This window comes from Phocoena phocoena, chromosome 3 (assembly GCF_963924675.1).
Source record: "Phocoena phocoena chromosome 3, mPhoPho1.1, whole genome shotgun sequence".
NCBI lineage: Eukaryota > Metazoa > Chordata > Mammalia > Artiodactyla > Phocoenidae > Phocoena > Phocoena phocoena.
The window spans coordinates 105,838,527-105,852,084 of NC_089221.1; the positions used below are offsets into that span (position 1 = coordinate 105,838,527).

The 13,558-nt window shown below is 41.1% G+C and overlaps 1 pseudogene; it reads left to right on the forward strand.

Annotated features, from left to right (window-relative positions):
- Positions 1–5,068: 5,068 nt before the first annotated feature.
- LOC136120235 (large ribosomal subunit protein uL6-like) lies at positions 5,069–5,925 on the forward strand (annotated as a pseudogene).
- The last annotated feature ends 7,633 nt before the right edge of the window (positions 5,926–13,558 follow it).

A 13,558-nucleotide genomic window follows, 5' to 3' on the forward strand; every position in this document is an offset into this window, starting at 1 on the left:
AAGAATCATAAGCCATTATTTTGAGTGTTTTCCAAGGTAGGACATGCTTCCTTTCACAACCTTGTTGAGGCTTGGGTGCATAAGTATGCAGGTGTCCTATGTGGTAATGCATCTCCTTGATAGGGTAGGCCCTACAAACAGGGAAGCTAACACAGGAGATGGCTAGGAGGAGGCCAGTGCTCTAGCTTGGGTCAGAGGAAAGAATCAGGTAAATGTCTTGAAATTAGGTACATTCTTTTGTCTAGGATTTTATCCACTATTTGGGGAGGGGAGTGGCATGCAAAATTATGGTATTTTTGTCTGCAATCCTCAAAGCAACAAAGCAAACAATATTTTTTTTTTTTTTTTGAAACATACATTGATTTTCCCCCTCCTTGCCCTTGCCCCCTTTCAAGCCTCTAGGCAGTTCTGGGCTCCCTACTAGAAGATTCTTCTAGGCTGGGGATATATGTGGGGAGAGATAGAGGGAAGTTGATGTGAGAAGAGTTTGGTGAATTCCAGAAGGAGGGTCTCTGCATCTTCTTCCTGAGCAGAGTCCCAAGGAGACGGTAAAAAAGGAGGAATTTGAGGCAAAAAGGGCCCTGTAACTTTAAGAGTCCTGAGGAGTTTGAAAGGCCACAGAGAGGTAGTGTCTGCACAGAGTCCAGGTCTACAGGGTATGGAAAGCTCTGTAGGTTTCTGTAGGTTTCCATGGCCGAACCCAGCAGAGAATCACAGAATAGTAACAATGTCCACATTTGTGGTATGGAAGTAAGAGACAGAGTCAGGGATGTCCCAGCTATGAATGCATGGACTGCAACCAAGGACCAGATGCTTCCATTGCCAAAACTTGGCTTGACATTGACCTCTTGGAATTCAGACACAACCCCAGGGTGAGGGTCAGGGTCTCCAACTAACAAGAGAACTTCCTGCTGTCTAGGACGGGCAGGGGGAATCAGGCCTTCTAAATAGAAATTCAGTTTTACTATAGAAGAAAAGTTTATTTCTGGCACCCCTGAACTTATTCACTGAGATTCATACCCACTATACCAATTTGTTTTTCTCTGTAAAATATGTCTTAAACAATTACTCTTGTCTTTGTTTGAACTGTTGAAGTTTCACAGGCAGGATTCAAATAAAAATTCGCACAATATTCCTAAAACTGCTTGACTCCTTGTGGTTTCTAACCAATTTTCTGGTAACTGTGCAGAGCTTAGAAACTTCAGTCTAAAAATTTGACATGAGGGCTTCGCTGGTGGCGCAGTGGTTGAGAGTCCGCCTGCCGATGCAGGGGACACGGGTTCTTGCCCTGGTCCGGGAAGATCCCACATGCCGCGGAGCGGCTGGGCCCGTGAGCCATGGCCGCCCAACCTGCGCGTCCGGAGCCTGTGCTCTGCAACGGGAGAGGCCACAGCAGTGAGAGGCCCGCGTACCGCAAAAAAAAAAAAAAATTTTTGACATGACATTGGGCCGAAATAAAGCCTTTAGCAAAACCCAGCAGAGGCATCCTTCAAATGACTGGACTCTCTGCTGGGAGCATTTCTGGGAAGGTTGCTATGGGCCTATATATGTTGAGACTCTCCTGGAATTAAAAAAATGTGAAACTGGAACTTATCAATGCAGTGTTAGCTAAATTCTTACGCACTGAAAACGGTACCACCTCCGCAGAAGGCAGAAAATGAAGGAATAGAATATGCCCTAAGCCAAAGCACACCAGCTGCCTATTTGTTGGGGACAGGGATGGTGAATGGGGAGTGAGTGAGTGATCAAAGGCCAATTCCTATAAAACCACCTAAAATTTTATGGCCAGGAGGCTTCTGGATGGCTGGCTTTAGATGAGAAGCGAGGACAAGGAGGCTACTTCTCGAGTGTAGATCAAATGTTTTAGATGGCAACAGCACTTAAGTGATAGAGAGGTGGAAAGAAAGAAAAGATGAGGGATTCTACCCAGATTAAGTTTTGCACAGTGACTAGGGATCTTTTTTTTTTTTTTTTTTTTTTTTGCGGTACACGGACCTCTTACTGTTGTGGCCTCTTCCCGTTGCGGAGCACAGGCTCCGGACGCGCAGGCTCAGCGGCCATGGCTCACGGGCCCAGCCACGCCGCAGCATGTGGGATCTTCCCGGACCGGGGCGGGAACCCGTGTCCCCTGCATCGGCAGAAGGACTCTCACCCACTGCACCACCAGGGAAGCCCGGGATCTTCTTTTTTAATTGAAGAGAAATTCACATAACATGAAATTAACCGTTTTAAAGTACATAATTCAGTGGCATTTAGTACATTCACAGTGTCATGGGACCATTACCTATAACAAATTCCAAAATATTTTCATCACCCCAAAAGAAAACCCAGTGCCCATTAAGTGCTTAGTCCCCATTCCCCTCTCAAGCTAATGCCTAACAACCACCAATCTGATTTCTGAATCTGTGGATGTATTTTTCAGGATATTCATATAAATGGAATCATATAATATGTGACCTTTTGTGTCTGGCTTGTTTTATTTAGTACATTTGACTCTTGAACAGCATGGGTTGAACTGGCCCGGTCCACTTATGCACGTATTTTTTTCCGTAAGTATGTACTACAGTACTATACAACCTGAAGTTGGTTGAATCCCCATATGTGGAAACGTGGATAGAGAGGACTGACTTTAAAGTTATACGTGGAGTTTTGACTCCGTGAGGGTCAACTGTGTAATGTTTTTGAGGTTCATCCATGTTGTAGTATTAGAGTAGTTACCATTTGATATGCTACTTTTGATGGACCACAGAAAAAGTAAAATTTAATTGTGTGTCTATCACCACTTTGGAAAAGGAGACTTAAGGTCCAGTTCATTTCCCCAAATAGACCTCTTCCTCTTCTGGATTCTTTATCCTCATGTGAAATGGACATTGGTTGTTTTGCTCACCCAGTCTCTGAGCCCCAAGGAGCAGCTCTTGATTGTGTGTAGGGCAGTCTTTCCCCCACATAGCCTTTGGAGTTCATGTAATGCTGATCCAATCTCCTCACTTTGGAGTGGCCACTGACCTCAGGCTGTCTAATAAGGACTTTCATCCTATTGGCCACAGTTCACGATGGTCAAGTATTCCAGTTTTGGGGATCCCACTTGGAACTACAGAAATGTGTTTCCTTTCTGTTGGACTTGAAGCTGAGTCAGCCTGCCAAGTGCCTCCATGTAAAGAGTCAAGCCAACACAAAGGAAAGCAGAGGGAAAAGAAGGTGTGAGAGAGCTGAATCCTGGGAACATTGCTGAGCCACTTTGTCCAGTCATGTTTAATTAGTTACAAGACTTTTTGTCTTTTCTTATAGCAGTTTGAGTTGGACCTGTCACTGCAAGGCATGGGCCTGACCACACTCACCTAGGGCTGGGGCAGTGTGCATCAAGACATTCTATCCCCATGCCCATTCTATCCCCATCCCCATGTGTTCTTTGAAGTGAGGACTCCAATACTCTGTCTTCTTGGCTTGTGTGGATAGTGCTTTACTCTGTCACAGCAGTACTGGAAAAGTAAAGTACTATTTAGTATTTTGCTATTTACCCACCTACCTATTTATATCTCTCTCTTTACTCATAAGTATTTTTACTATAAGCTCATATGAAAGAAGAAATATGAACTTTTCCTCTTTGGTTTCATGACATTAGATCCTTGATAGGGATACTCTTTTTCGTTCAATATGTTGAAGGATAAAATTTTATTCAATAGCATAGAAAAAAATGTGGGTCATTTTACCAATAAAAAATCTTGAGGAATGACATTTTATATCATCAAATCTTTCTGATTCAAGTTGTCATAAGCACTGTAAACAGAAAAAAAATAGCTTTCAAAAATTAGAGTGGCTTTTTTCCTCAGTCTTTTTAGGTTCTCAGGTTTCACAGTAATAAAGATGGAAACTGCATATTCCCTAAAAACCTTCTCTTCTCCAACACAACTCAAGGTTTTAAGGTAAGCTCCCAACTAAAATTTGGTAAAAAATAACCAGGAGAGAAATTCCTTCCATTTTTCTCTTTTGCTTTAATTGAAAAAAAAAGAAGATAAATTATAGAGGAATAGTCCCAAGGGCATATTCATTTCGTCAAGGATCTCTCTTTTCATTGCAGAGATTCACTTCACCTTTAGGCCTTTTGTGAAGAGCACCAGAAATGAAACAGCTTCTTCAAAAATTATCTTGGCATGCAGAGGTTAATGAATTGATTTCTTTAAAGATTCAGATTTTTACATTAAAAAAACTCTAAATAATCTGGTTGAATATTGAAATAGGTTGAAGTGTGTCCCCCAGAAAGATATGTTAAGTCCTAACCCCTAATATCTCAGAACGTGAGGGTATTTGGAAATAGGGTCGTTGCAGATGTAATTAGTTAAGATAAAGTCATGACTGGTGTCCTTATAAGAAGATGGTCTTGGGACTTCCGTGGTGGTGCAGTGGTTAAGAATCCGCCTGCCAATGCAGGGGACACAGGTTCGATCCTTGGTCCAGGAAGATCCCACATGCCACAGGGCAACTAAGCCCGTGCGCCACAACTACTGAGCCTGTGCTCTAGAGCCCGTGAGCCACAACTACTGAGCCCATGGGCCACAACTACTGAAACCTCCATGCCTAGAGCCCGTGCTCCACCACTGCAATGACAAGCCCGCACATCGCAACGAAGACCCAACGCAGCCAAAAAATAAATTAAAAAAAGATGGTCTTGTGAAAGCAGTGGCAAGTAGTGAGAACACCATGTGACAATGAAGACATTGGAGTTATGTGGCTGCAAGCCAAGGAACACCAAAGATTGGTAGCAAACCACCAGAAGCTAGGGAGAGGCAAGGAGGGATTTCCCTACAGGTTTCAGGGGGAACAGGGCCCTGCCTGACACCTTAATTTCAGACTTCTGACCTCCAGAACCGTGTACAATAAATTTTGGTTGTTCTAAGCCACCTAGTTTGTGGTACGATGCTATGACAGTGCTAGAAAACTAATACATAATTATTTTTATATAATAATAGTACTATTTTACAATGATAGAAAAGAAAGAATACTGTAAATAAAACCCCTACCTCTATCAATTTCAAAAAACCTTGAGCTCTTTGCCACATCTACTGTGAGAATGAAGACCATCCTAAGCAATTGGACTGTTGATATCCCAGAAAATGTCAACATCACTCTGAAGGGATGCACAGTTACTGTGAAGGGTCCCAGAGGAACCCTGGGGAGGAACTTTAATTACATCAATGTAGACCCAGTCTCCTTGGAAAGAAAAAGAGAGGCTCTGGGTTGATAAATGGTGTCTTAGTCAGTTCAGGCTGCTCTAACAGAATCCCATAAATTGAGTGGCTTATAAACAACAGAAATTTATTTCCCACAGTTCTGGAGGCTGGAAAGTCCAAGATCAAGGTCCTGGCAGATTCAGTTTCTGGTGAGGACCTACTTCTGGTTCATAGATATAAAGTCACTAATTCCCTTCATGAGGACTCCACCTCTCAAAGGCCCCACCTCCAAATACTACCACACTGAGAATTAGGTTTCAACATATGAATTTGAGAGGAACACAAATATTCAGTCTATAGCAGTGTGGAAATAGAAAGGAACTGGCTACATTTCAAACTATCCATAGTTCATATTACAGAACATGATCAAGAGCAAGATACTGGGCTTCCATCACAAGATGAAGTATGTATATTCTCACGTACTCATCAATGTTGTTATTCAGTAAAATGGGTCTCTTACTGAAATAGAATTTGTTGGGTGAAAAATACATTCATAGGATTCGGATGAGGCCAAGGCATTGCTTGTTCAGTATTTCAGGCCCAGAAAGATGAGTTAAATCCTGAAGGAAATGATGACTTCATATCAAATTTAGCTGCTTTGATTCACTCACAACAGTTAAAAGCAAGGATAACAGAAACATTTTGGATGGTATGTGTTTCTGAAAAAGGAACAGTTCAGCAGGCTGATAAGATCTAAGAGTTGTCCAGCTATGGAAACCACAGGATGCTGGATGATTCCTAAGACCTATTTGTGAAACTTTAAAGATGCGATAAGAACCCTCTATTGATTTGGGGCTTTTTTTCAGAGAGAGAGAGAGAGAGAGAGAGAGAGAAGAGAGCGCTCGCTAGGTCACTTGGTAGTATTACGATCTACGATCCACGATCCTTAAAAAAAAAAAATCTAGCGATTTCATGTTATAATGTAGAAGACTATAATTATGACAGAGCTCAAAATTCCCCCAAGGGCATGATGGGAAACAGGTGGTGTCCTGCACAACTGCTGTTTCCTTATGCTGGACCCAGCTCCTTAAACCCAGAGGTTCTCAAACTCTTGTGTGAGAACCCTCTTAGTGATCTCTGCATTTCCTCCCTCCCTTCCCTTTCCTCCTACTTCCTCTTGCTCCATTAAAAAATAAAAAACAAAACCCAAAAAACTCTATAAAACTACCAAACTAGATTTATGAAAACACTGTTAACCTTTAGATGGGACACCAGTGATAGAATTGATTTATTTTTAATGTGATATTTCTGTTATTTTTTTGGCAAACCATAAAATAACCCAAACACGCAAGAATTCAGTTTGCTGGCCACTTGGAAGACATTCCCAACTTCCAGCCATCCCTGGGGGGCATCTTGAGAATTGCTGTGATAATTACCTGGTGCAGTGGTTTTAAACTCTGGTTGCACATGAAAATCGCCTGGGAAGCTTTAAAAGCCTTCTCACTCCAGATCAATTAAGTGAGACACTCTAGGAATGGGGCCTAGGCATAAGAATTTGTAAAAGACCCTCAGGTAATTCTAACATGCAGCCAGGGTTGAGTAAAAGTGGTTTAATGTCATGTTTCTTTACTGTTGGAGTCGGAACTCTGATAAAGAGAGGCAGAGGTGAGCACCCATTTCTGCCACTTACTGCCCTCTGCGTTTTATCTGGTTGGAGTTATATAAAGCCTAAGTGGAACTAAGATTAAGCCTGGTAATTGTCATGGCAATGCCCTAGATTTTCCTATCAAATCCAATCTTATTTGGGATGGGGGACACAGAAGTGACTCTAGTGAAGTTAAAATATTTCTGTCCCTATTTAGAATATTCAGCATTAAATTCAAGAGTTTTCCCATACCATTTCAAACACTAAAACTTTTAAAAACAGTTTGATTCTCACCTGAATCAAAAAATTTTATCATTAATTGTAGTGTGCTTGCTCACAGAGAGTGATCAAGCAATCAGCATCATATATAGCCTTTAATGCCTCCTGTCTGCTGATTGTGAGTTCTGCATATTGATCACAAATTTACCAATTTCTCTGCTTATTCTTCCTCACTCCCTTCTTTGATTGAATATAAAATAAGCAGGATTTGAAAATCATAGAGCTGGGAGGGACATGTGGAAACCATTTTATCTAGTCTTCTGACTTTACAATTGGATGCCTAATCCACTAAGAGAGTCAGGCTACTGATTTCGGACGCAGGCAGCAGAAAGCGGCAGCTTGCAGCAAGCAGTAGTAGGAAGCAAGATCTTAGTTCCAGGAATGGGAGTCCTAAACACTGGACCACAGGGGCCAGCAGCTAAGGGCTGGGTCCCTAGTTCTTACCTTCCTTGTCAAGAAACATTTCAGGCAAGGAGGCAGAAGGTAAAGAGAAAAGTAAAAAGTTTATTGGAAAAACAAAGTACACGCGGAAAGACGCACCGGCGGACGGAGAGAGAGAGCTGCGCCTTTGGGAAGTTTAAGTCCTTTATAAGGGGGTCAGTCTCCTGGGTCTTTTTCTTCTTTTTGGCCGATCATATTGTTTTGACCCTATGGCTAATTTGCTTCTGGACCCTCCCCTGGGTGCGTACGCACCCCTAAGTTAAGATGGATCCCACCGCAAAGGCCTCTGGGAGGAGATAGCAGGACTCACTATGGTCTGGCATCTCCTGCCATTTTGACCCTGTGAAGGCTTTTGCGCATGCGTAGTGTCTCCCTTGCCCCAAGGATGGGAAGTGTGTGACCTCTTGATCCTTTAATAGGGTTTAGTCCCACCGTGTCCCTGCCATAAAATGCCCAATGTCCGGTTATTTACCCTATTCCTGCTGCTGATTTTTATATCGAGGTGCAGATCTTGAAATATAGACAGGAGTCCGGTCATAAATATGTAGTCCTGGAGTCCATTTGTCTCTTGCTTCAGGAAATGTAAACAGGGGCTGGTAATGAATGTCCGGCCTGGAGCTCATCTTCTTCTCTCCCCAGGAGGTGTGAACAGGAGGCCAGTTGTAAATGTCTAGCCTGGAGCCCATCTATCTCTTGCCTCACTACCAAGGTCTTTTGTTAAATTAATGAATGCTGTAGCCTGGAGGATGGCCACATCCTTCTAACTGGCTCCCTCATTCCTGCGCCCCCCCCCCCCCCCCCCCCCCCCCCCCCCCCCCGCCGCCTTTTCTCCACACTGCAGTCAGAGTGATCATTCTAAATACAAATCCAATCAAGTCACTCCGTTCTTGCTTAACATTCTTCAATGACTGCATTTGCCTCAGGTGCAAATTCAAACTCCTTAGCCTCACTTAAAATCATCTGTAAACTGATCTGACCCTGTTTCCCTCTGCAGAGTCATCTCCTAGAGCTCACTCTAAATTGCAGTCAGACCAGGGTTCTCAGTGATCTAAATGCGCTTCTCCAAATGTGCCCTATATGCCACCACACATTTGCACATGCTGTTCTTTCCCTCCACGATGCTCTCTCTCCCTCTAGGTAAGGAGACCCTTTCTCTATTCTCCCAAGTGTATGGTTCATATCAGGTTGTAGCAAGCAGGGGAGACATCAGAAATTGCAGCACAAGGTGTAGAAAATGCGAGAGGACTTACTGAGATGAGGGTAGAAGTTTAGATGGACAGTATTTACATCTGAAATAAAAGACCTTATTAACTGTTTTTGTATAAAGAGCTTCAAAGTTACATGTAAGACTAAGGTCAAATGGGTTGAGAATGGAACTCTCTGGGGTGGCAGCGGTAGTGATGATATTTCAGTGGCCATAATGGGAGAGAGAATGCTTTCTTTTATCTATCTATCTATCTATCTATCTATCATCTATCTCTCTATTGTCTATCAATCTCTCTCTAATCTATCCATCTCTAGCTTTAGTTGGAGCTCAGGTGCAAAGGTTTAAATTAACCACACTTCTTAGTTTATGCCATATCATTACCATTGGTCCACACAAAGCTGCTGTTTAATGTAGTTTGGTTTTTTGTTTTAACTTTTTAAAACTTTTATGCAGATTCCTTACTCCTATTTCCCTCTTCCCACATAGGAAACTATTCTGATGTCTTTAATGTGGATCCTTTTATTTGTATGCATTCACTGGGGTCCATATATTTAAAATTCACTTTTAGTGGTACTATGTTCTATAGCTCATTCTATATCTTTTTTCACTGTTTTTAATATTATACATGTTGCCATATGTTTTTCAAGTCTGTGGCATTCTAACTGCTACAGTCACCATATTTGACCTATTTGTCTTCCCTTCCCTCATTCCAGGTAATGAGCACCCAGATAGCCTCCAACAAACAGTATTGAAATGTATATTCTCTGTAAGTCCCCTTACGGATGTGTGTGAGACTGTCTTTGTGGTAGGTACTCAGGAACAGGTTCTAGAAATGTGCACACATTAGCTGACAAATGGCACTTGAGCTTTGCCAGGTTGTGCCGTGGAGTGTGCACCCATCCACATACCCACCAGTAGGGCGTGATATCCTTCCCTCCCCAACACTTGATGTTACCCATCTCTCCAGCATCTGCCCACATTACTGGAACAAGGTGATGCCTCATTTTGTTTTTTGTCTTTTAAATGAACTTTATTTTTTAGAGCAGTTTTAAGTTCACAGCAAAGTTGAATGGAAAATAGGGTGTATACTTGCCCCCACCCAGCTTCCTCCACTATCAACATCCTGCAAGAGAGTGGTGCATAAGTTTTTTTGCTTTTAATTAATTAATTTATTTGTTTTTGGCTGCGTTGGGTCTTTGTTGCTGTGTGCGGGCTTTCTCTAGTTGTGGTGAGCGGGGGCTACTTTTCGTTGTGATGCGCAGGCTTCTCATTCTCATTTTTCTCGTGTTGCAGAGCACGGGCTCTAGGCGTGCAGGCTTCAGTAGCTGTGGCACTCAGGCTCAGTAGTTGTGGCTCGTGGGCTCTAGAGCGCTGGCTCAGTAGTTGTGGCGCACGGGCTGAGTTGCTCTGCGGCATGTGGGATCTTCCCGGACCAGGGCTCGAACCCGTGTCCCCTGCACTGGCAGGCAGATTCTTAACCACTGCGCCACCAGGGAAGCCCCCTGCATATGTTTTAATTGGTGAGCCTACATTGACATATAATCGCCCCAAGTTCAAAGTTTACACTAGGAATTCACTCTTGGTGTTGCACAATCTATAGATTTTGACAAAAGTATAAGGACATGTGTCCACCTTTATAGTATCATACAGAATAGGCTCACTGCCCTAAAAATCCTCTGTGCTCCCCTGATTCATCCCTCTCTCCTTCCTAACCTCTGGTAATCACTGATGTTCCCTGTCTCTGTAGTTTTGCCTTCTCCAGAATGTTACATAGTTGGAATCACATAGGATATAGCCTTTTCTGATTGGCTTCTTTAACTTAGTAATATCATTTAAGATTTCTCCATATCATTCCATAACTTAATTACTTCTTTTTAGTGCTGAGTAATATTTCATTGTCTGGATGTACCACATTTTACTTATCCATTAACCTACTGAAGGATGTCTTAATTACCTCCAAGTTATGACAATTGTGTCTAATTGTTTTGTGAATCCCTTAACTGCTTATTGTGGATATAAATAATTTTACTACTTGTGTCTTTTAACCTTCCTACTCGTTTTGTATGTGGTTGATTTACTACCTTCACTGTATACTTGCCTTTACCAATGAGCTTTTTCCTTTTGTAATTTTCATGTTTTTAGTTGTGGCCTTTTCTTTTTTACTTAGAGAAATCCCTTTAACATTTCTCGTAGAGCTGGTTTGGTGGTGCTGAACTCTTTCAGGTTTTTTTTTTTTTTTTTTTCTTTTTTTGCGGTACGCGGGCCTCTGACTGTTGTGGCCTCTCCCGTTGTGGAGCACAGGCTCTGGACGCGCAGGCTCAGCGGCCATGGCTCACGGGCCCAGCCACTCTGTGGCATGTGGGATCTTCCCAGACCAGGGCACGAACCCACGTCCCTGCATCGGCAGGCGGACTCTCAACCACTGCGCCACCAGGGAAGCGCTTTCAGCTTTTACTTGATGGCAATTATGAATAAAGTTACTACAAATATCTGTGTGCAGGTTTTTGTGTAAATTTCCAACTCATTTGTGTAAATAATAATAAGTGCCATTGTTGGATTGTAGGTAAGAGTATGTTTAGTTTTGTAAGAAACCACAATACTGTCTTCCAAAATAGCTGTAGCATTCTGCATTCCCACCAGCAATGAGTTCCTTCTGCTTCACATCCTCAGCAGCATTTGGTATTGTCAGTGTTCTGGATTTCTACCATCCTAATAGGTGTGTAGTGTCTTAATTTGGATTTCCCTAATGACATATGATGTTGGGCATCTTTTTATATGCTTATTTGCCATCTGTGTATCTTCTCTCGTGAGGTGTCTCTTTAGGTCATTTATCCAATTTTTAATCGGGTTTTTACTTTTTTTATTGTTGAGTTTTAGGAGTTTTATGTGTATTTTGGATAACAGTCCTTTATTAGATGTATCTTTTGCACATAAATACATTCTCTCAGTCTGTGGCTTGTCTTCTCATCCTCTTGACTTCTGCAAAGCAGAAGTTTTTAATTTTAATGAAATCCAGCTTATCAATTATTTCTTTCATGGATCATGCCTTTGGTGTTATATGTAAAAAGTCATCGTGAAACCCAAGGACATTTAGATTTTCTTCTATGTTATGTTCTAAGAGTTTTATGGTTTTGCATTTTATATATTGGTCTATGAACCATTTTGAGTTAATTTTTGTAAAGGGTGTAAGTTCTGTGTCTAGGTTCATTTATTTGTATATAGATATCTAGTTGTTCTAGCAGTATTTGTTGAATATTATACAATAATTGTATAATGTGATAAATATTGCTACGTCTGAAATCATATTATGATATACAAATGTGTCAAAGCAATACACTGTATACCTTACTAATGTTACATGTCAAATTTATTCAATTAAAAAAAAACTACCTTTTCTTCTTTGTCAAAGATCAGTTGACCACATTTATGTACATCTATTTCTGGAGTCTATTTTGTTTCATTGATCTATATGTCTGTTCCTTTGCCAGTACTGCACTGTCTTGATTATTGTAGATTTATAGTAAATTTTGATGTTAGGTGGTATTCTGACTTGGTTCTTGTTCAATATAGTGTTGGCTATTCTGGATCTTTTATCTCTTCATTTAAATGTTGGATTAGTTTGTCAGCATCCACAAAATAACTTCCTGGGATTTTTATTGAAATTTCATTGAATTGATGGATTAAGTTGTGAAGAATTGACATCGGTTTGGTTTAATTTGCATTTCTCTGATACCAATTAGTTAGGCTAACTCTTTATATACTCCTTAGCATTTTGGTTTCCTTTCCTGTAAATTACTTGGTCATATCTTTTGTCTATATATATAAAGTTTTTGAAGTTCCTATCTTTTTCTAGTTGCTTTGCAAGATTTCTGTGTATGCTCTGGATATTGGTCCCTGGTTAGTTTTATACTTTGTAAATATCTTCTCCCGATCTTCTGTCCATTAACTCTATCATTTTGTTCATTGACTAGAGATTCTTAATTTTGCTTTAATCAAATTCATAAATTTTTGTCATTATGGTTTGTGTCTTTGGGATTTTGTTTAATAAGTCTTTTTCCACTGCTAGGTTATGAAGATATTCTCCTGTATTTCCTCCTGTTAATTTCATAGTTTTGTCTTTCACCTTTGGTTCTTTAATGTACTTGTGATCACTTTTGGTCCAAGAATTACTTTATTTTTCTACATGTAGTGAATCAATTTTCCAAATTTTGACTCTAAATAATTAATTATTTCCCAGTTAATTTGTGGTGCTACCTGAATTGGAAATCACGTCAAACTCTGGATCTTACTCTGAATAGTACTGGGTCTGATTCTGAGCATTCTGTCTTGTTGCTTTGGCCTATTTGTTATTTCAGTGCAAACCACACTTTTCTTTTTTAATAATGGCTTCATTGTACAGCTGATAGCCTGGTATGGCAGATTTCTGTCAAGTCTTCTTTTTCATTGTTTAGCTGTCTGTGGATGTTTGTTCATCTCTACGATTTATCTTTAACATCTTTATTGGAGTATAATTGCTTTACAATGGTGTGTTAGTTTCTGCTGTATACAAAGTGAATCAGCTATACATACACATGTATCCCCATATCTCCTTCCTCTTGCGTCTCCCTCCCACCCTCCCAATCCTACCCCTCTAGGTGGACACAAAGCACGGAGCTGATCTCCCTGTGCTATGCGGCTGCTTCCCACTAGCTATCTATTTTACATTTGGTAGTGTATACATGTCCATGCCACTCTCTCACTTCACCCCAGCTTACCTTTCCCCCTCCCCATGTCCTCAAGTCCATTCTCTACATCTGTGTCTTTATTCCTGTCCTGTCC